At 31.8% G+C, this 6,964-nt stretch overlaps 1 long non-coding RNA gene across 1 annotated transcript; it reads right to left on the bottom strand.

Annotated features, from left to right (window-relative positions):
- Positions 1 to 5,191: 5,191 nt before the first annotated feature.
- LOC126884385 (uncharacterized) lies at positions 5,192 to 6,623 on the bottom strand. Its single transcript, XR_007698005.1, has 3 exons — positions 6,412 to 6,623; positions 6,051 to 6,312; positions 5,192 to 5,703 (listed from the first exon to the last, which is right to left on the bottom strand). It is a non-coding gene; the product is annotated as an uncharacterized LOC126884385 (long non-coding RNA).
- Between the last annotated feature and the right edge of the window lie 341 nt (positions 6,624 to 6,964).

Genomic DNA, 6,964 nt, shown 5'->3' with positions numbered 1-6,964 from the left:
GTGAGTCATCAGTCACCACTAACGGGACGGAAGATTACAGCGAAAGGGTAAAAGGTTCGAAAAAATTTTAAATATAGCTTGTAAGTTAATAAAATCTAAAGTAAAATGTAACGTACAGTATATAAACGAATGGACACTAAATAGAAAAAAATAATGGAATAGCCACATAAGAAGAATGGAGGAGTCACGTGTGCTCAAAATAGTAAGAGATAAATCACCAATCGGTAGAAGAAGTATCGGCCAACCTTGCAAAAGATGGAGTGACAACCTTCCATAGAAGTATCAATCCGCCAATGAACAAGCCGGATTGCTTATAAAGAGGATAAGGAAGAAGAATAAGAATAAAAAATATAACTTCGATACGTCGCAATTTATTGAGATATCCTGTAATAAGCTGCAATTTATTGGGACATCCTGTATATTTCAAAATAATTTTATAATGTAGGTTTTATCAAGTTACAGACTAATAATTTAAAAATTTTTACTCTTTCGCTGTAATCTTCCGTCCCGTTAGTGGTGACTCACCCTGTACTTATACAAGGAAAAATTTTTATGGAAGTAATTATTGTTGTTATTATTTACATCAAAATAAAATTAAAGCTGCACTTGTTTTTTATCGTTTAGTTACATCTTATCTAAAGCATTAATAAACATGTAATGCAACAATTAGTAAAACTATTTTTATCAGATCTACATTATTTATACCATACCTATAATTTCTGTCTATTAAAGAAACAAAGTATTTATATTCCATACTTCTGTATTGTATTGTATAAATAAATATAACTGAAGTTAATATTTGTACAACGCTAAAAAATGTCGAATGCGAATGTGTCACATTCCTTAGTTTGTGTTGTAAAATTTATACAATTATTCAATTATGTAAACTGTCCAAAATACTAAACTGCTGAGAAGACGAAACGCACGTGTTTAAACTCTTGTGCGGATCTTGTTTCAGTATTTTGCTTCCAAGAAATTCTTGTGGGATAATTTATTATTTCATTTTTAACAGATTTTCATTATTTGATTAAACAGGGTGTTTGGTAAAGAATGGGCCATAGCTTAACCTCAGGTTCCTGAGGTTAAAATAGGCCGATTTAAGCTAACTTACCTTAGTACAAAAGTTTATAATAACCGAGATACAGGGTGTCAAATTTAAACTTTTTTTTTATTTATTATTGAATATTTCCTGACAGGTATGAGACAACAACATGAAATTTGGTATGTGGGAGTTTTTTGGGTCGATAAAACTAAATTCCCTACCAAAAATTATGTATTGCCCAGAGGGCGATACATACGCCTTTCAGCACTCATTTCTTACGTTCAATTTGTTTTATCCCTCACTCTGTATCATTTTGACATTAAAATTTTTATTCTCCTATTAGTTTTACTTAAAAAAGGTATACTCCTTTCATCTCCATAAACTCAACCGTTTTCGAGATAAACGCCTTTTAAATCTGCGATACACCATCATTTTTAGCATAATATTGTAGTTACACCCGAAAAATAACTTAAAACCATAAAATTATCCAAAAATGTATCGCAAATTTCTTCAAATGGAATTTGCGATGCAATGACATAAATTTAAGAACTAGCCCAATTATTATGGTTTTAAGTTATTTTTCGGGTGGAACTACAATGATATTATGCTAAAAATGATGGTGTATCGCAGATTTAAAATGCGTTTATCTCGAAAACGGTGGAGTTTAGGGAGATGAAAGAAGTATACCTTTTTTAAGTACAACTAATAGGAGAATAAAAATTAAAAATGTCAAAATTATACAGAGTGAGAGATAAAAAAAATTGAACGTAATAAATGAGTGCTGAAAGGCGTATGTGGCGCCCTCTGGGCAATACAGTAGAACCTCGGTTAACCGATTTCCGGTATTTCGAGGCCATCCTATTTTATAAATTTTAATGAATTTTATAAATTATAAAAATGATAATTGATTCACATGTAGTGTATTTGAGATTCAACTGAGAAATCGTTCAAATTTGTCAGTTGCGTCTACTACTTGTAGCAAAATGTCGTCTTCCGATGACGATATAATTGCTTTAGATTCTGTTTTGTCTAAACTGAGAAGAAAGAGAGTTGGTGTACATCCTATTAATCGAGAATAATTAATTTATGGAGAATATCATCATGTATTTCAAAAATTAAAAGATAATGAACGATTCTTCCAGTAGGTATATGAGAATGACTCAAGAGACTTTTATTTATATTTTGGAGAAAGTGGAGTATCATTTAAGGTGATACAGTAGCGATCAACAGGTAGCAAAAACGCGTTCCAAGATTGCGGCTGTAATTTTGAATATTTTTTCGAGATATTTGGCACACGTATTCGTAATATAATGAAGAATGGCGGTACATAGCCCAATTTGAAAATATATTAATATGTGGAAATTACTCTGTAATTAAATACAGTATTAAAAAAACGAGCCTGCACCGCCATTAAGAAGGACAAAAAAATACACTTTCTTCCAATAAACTTTTTTATCCGATGCCTAGATTTTGTGTCATTTTGGAACTACATACTAAAATTTTTTATTTCATTACTTGCCCTGTACCGCCATTCTTTATTATATTACGAATACGTGTGCCAAATATCTCGAAAAAATATTCAAAATTACAGCCGCAATCTTGGAGCGCGTTTTTGCTACCTGTTGATCGCTACTGTTTGATCTTAACTAAAAACTGGTGTAATTTACATAAGCAAGCTATCCTTCCGGAAGAAAGGCTTGTTATAACATTGAGGTAATTAGATTTGTTGTAAATTTATTTTGGGAAGAAAGGCTTGTTATAACATTGAGGTAATTAGATTTGTTGTAAATTTATTTTGGAAATACCTAAATCACACAAAATTACGGTTTCAATAAGATTGACTTTATTAATTTTGTTTATTATAATGTACAATTTATAAAATTAATCCATTGCCTCCTTATTCATTGTAAAATCACTGAACTCGCGCGACAAAAAGAGGGAATAAACTAAATTCTCATTCGAGTAAACATTAAAACCGCGCGGAAAAAACTAAATTATCATTCTAGCAAAAGTGGTCACGCGGGTTGAAGCGGTTGGCCCGCGCGGACCTGCTTTGACTATGTTCGTGTACATTTAAAGACGTGCATTCTTTTTGAAAACGTTTAAAAGCGGGTCCGCGCTGTTTAACCGTAAGCGGAAACCGCCTCCACTGTGTGCGCCGACTAACAATCGTCTTTATATTAGGGAATCCATCGACCTGTCAAAGTTAAATCACGTGATCTTTGGTTGGCACACAAAACCGTTCTTAACCTAAACTCAATGTAATTTTTGATTTTTCGTATTTGTTTTTCGTCGTGATTTTTTAGCTAATTTAGTATTAAAAGACATTCATTAGATTAATTAGTTTATAAACTTTTCGTTTTTGGTGATTTTAAGTGCTGACAACATGCCTGTGACTTGTATAGTAGTGAACTGTGGAAGTCCAACTGATCGGGATAATGTTAATTTTAATTTGTTTTTGTCCTGATTTTGAGCTAATATAGTATTTAAAGACATTCATTAGATTAATTATTTTATAAACTTTACGTTTTTGGTGATTTTGAGTGCTGACAACATGCCTGTCACTTGTATAATAGTGAACTGTGGAAGTCCAACTGATCAGAATAATGTTAATTTTAATTTGTTTTTTGTCGTGATCTTGAGCTTAATATAGTATTTAAAGACATTCATTAGATTAATTATTTTATAAACTTTACGTTTTTGGTGATTTTGAGTGCTGACAACATGCCTGTGACTTGTATAGTAGTGAACTGTGATCCAACTGATCAGAATAATGTTAATTTTAATTTGTTTTTTGTCGTGATTTTGAGCTTAATATAGTATTTAAAGACATTCATTAGATTGATTATTTTATAAACTTTTCGTTTTTGGTGATTTTAAGTGCTGAAAACATGCCTGTAACTTGAACTGTGGAAGTCGAGCTGATCGGTTAATGTTAATTTTTTTCGTGTTCCCTCTATAGGGCTTTTCATTCACAGTCATTTGTTTTGAGCTTCTGTCATATGTCATATAATCCGTGTATAGTAATATTATACACGGATTATACAACATCTAACAGAAGCTCGAAACAAATGACAATCGATGAAAAGCCCTATTAGAAACTCATTTATGTTTCCTCGCCTAACTAAATTATCAAAAAACAGGACGCACTCATGCTAGGAATTATGGTTTTTATTAATATTATTACAATTATTTATGTGACACTAACGTAACTAGTGACATTAATTTTTAGGCCAACGTGACAAACTTTATTAATTCTAAATTTTAACATTTATCCCCTATTTTGTTAAAACAATATTATTTTGTTTTTCATTCTATTCAAAATAAATGCAGTTTTGACAGGGAATTTGTTTTGTTATTTATTTATTCCATATAGACCTGGATCCCGCGTACCAAAAAAAAGTTGATTAATATCAAGCTGAAAATTTATTAATAGCTTAAGTGTCTAGTCTGACAAACTTTGATGTACGGGAACACTGGAAGTTTTAACTGTGGAAAAGGTTAAAAATTTGGAACATCAAACTACGAAAATGTTTATGTAATTTGTCAGATAAAACTTCCAATTGATTTGCTACCAATTCATTAAACTCTCATGCAAAAACCAGACTGGTGAAAAAATCACCAACTGGGCATTTTAATGAGTAGAACACGAAGACCATGTCAAACTAAAGGAATCATGTTGGTTAGTAATAGCAGTCCGATTTTTGCACGAGAATTTAATGAAAGGATAACAAATCAATTGGATGTTCTGTCCTGACAAAATATATGGGATGTTTTTGTAATCTGATGTTCCAAATCTGAGTTTCCAAACTGTTTCACAATTAAAACTATACCTGTTCCAGTGTCACAATACATCAAAGTTTGTCCAACTGGACACCGTTAAGCTATTAACAAATTTTCAGCTTGGTATTAATCAATTTTTTTGGTACATGAGATCCAGACCTAATAGGTTTGTTCGTAGTATGACACAAACGATTAGCAACTGCTGCCAACCATCAGATGCATGAGCAGTTAATAGTTAGCATTCATAGACTACGAATGCGCATGTGTCTGATGGTTGGCAAGAGTTGCTGATCATTCTACGAACAAACCTATCAGTAATCACTATTTGTGATATCCATGGGTAGTTACTAACAGAAAGAGGCAGTATTCGATTTTTAAATCATTTATTTTAGAGTCAAAACATAGTCATACCTTAAACGATAAATGTATATTATCATTACAAGTTGATACTAATTACAAAAATAAATACACATTTAAAAGACCAATACATAATTACTCATGATGAAGAAGTACATTATAATTAAAAATGAATAACCATTTTCATATCGCTGCAACACAATGCCAAAGCCATCTTATATTTCAGTTCGTTTAGTGAGCACAACAAGCACTCTGACCGAACAGTTTCAAAACTCATTAGTTTTTCATCAGAGAATGCATATGTTGCTATCTCCAAACCATGTAGCAGTAACATATGTACATGCATTGGGTTCTTCTTCGTCTGTCTTGCCCTGGGCATACTCAGCTAAAAATAGGATTGCTGCAGACTTCACTATTACCAGCCATACGCATACAATCTGCATTTGCTATGTCATCAGAACTGGCTATCACCCCGCCCAAGCATTTAGTCGTTTAGCATTAGACTTTTGGAAATGCTTCACCTAAAAAAATATTTAATTTTTTTGGAAATTCTTCAACTACAAAAATTTATTTTTATTATAGAGTATTTGAGTTCTTTACAATGATTGAGAATATTTTATTTAAAATCAGACATTCATATAATATAATTTTAGAACAATCATGACAGTAATTCAAATAGATGGCAGTAATAAATCATTTTCAGATAATTATGGAGTTCGCAGTTTACAGATTAGGACGACGATATGTCTGGTTTCATACAGATATATAAACGTAAATAAATCTAATATTTGGAACCAATTTATCCAAAAGACACTAATACTGTTATCCATATATTTCTTAATGGTGAATAAATAAAATAAAGGCATACCTTTCCGACAATAATATGGAAATCAGGAAATCATTAACAATTTTTACTCCATTCAAAACAAATCCAGCTGTAAAATATTTATGTGCCTGAAGGCTTTTGTATGCTTTCATCTGCTGCTTAGAGTAGCAACTGTCAGACTCCACCAGATATGTATAAATATCTATAATAGTAACTTGATGGACTGCACTTTACTGTAAAATCCAATTCTGACTGAATTGCCTATGGATCTAAATCCCCAATTATTTTCAGCTTCAATAAATATCTAAAACAATAAAAGAAGTAATTATATTGCTTGCAAAATTCATCATTATTGATAAATATCCGGGCAAAATGAACAGTAAATAAAATTTGTTTCGCCTACCTTTCTCGCAACATCTGGAGTTTCCAATAATAATTTCCTTAAATAATCAGTTTGCATTGTGGTAAAGTTTATAAAGTTCACAAAAACAGGAAACGAAATCCAAAATAGACAAAATACGACGATAAACAATGAAAAATCATTGAAAAATAGATACAAACATAACCTCTTTGTTTTAGTTTGTGTGCCAACCAGAGGTCACGTGGTTTGGATTGCCTAATTGTACTATATTTAGGTTACGTTCCGTGTTATCCGAGTTTTGCCGCATCCGAGGTACTCTCGGTCCCAATTACCTCGGTTAATCGAGGTTCTACTGTACATAATTTTTGGTAGGGAATTAAGTTTTTTCGACCCAAAAAACCCCCATATACCAAATTTCATGTTGTTATCTCATACCTGTCAGGAAATATTCAATAATAAATAAAAAAAAGTTTAACTCTGACACCCTGTACCTCGGTTATTATAAACTTTGTACTAAGGTAAGTTAGCTTAAATGGGCCTATTTTAACCTCAGGTACCTGAGGTATCGACAAGACTACCATTCATAAGGGTAGTT

The sequence above is a fragment of the Diabrotica virgifera genome, chromosome 5, assembly GCF_917563875.1.
Source record: "Diabrotica virgifera virgifera chromosome 5, PGI_DIABVI_V3a".
Taxonomy (NCBI): Eukaryota; Metazoa; Arthropoda; class Insecta; order Coleoptera; family Chrysomelidae; genus Diabrotica; species Diabrotica virgifera.
The sequence above is the reverse complement of the archived record's forward strand: the minus strand, read 5'-3'. Positions and strand labels throughout refer to the sequence as shown.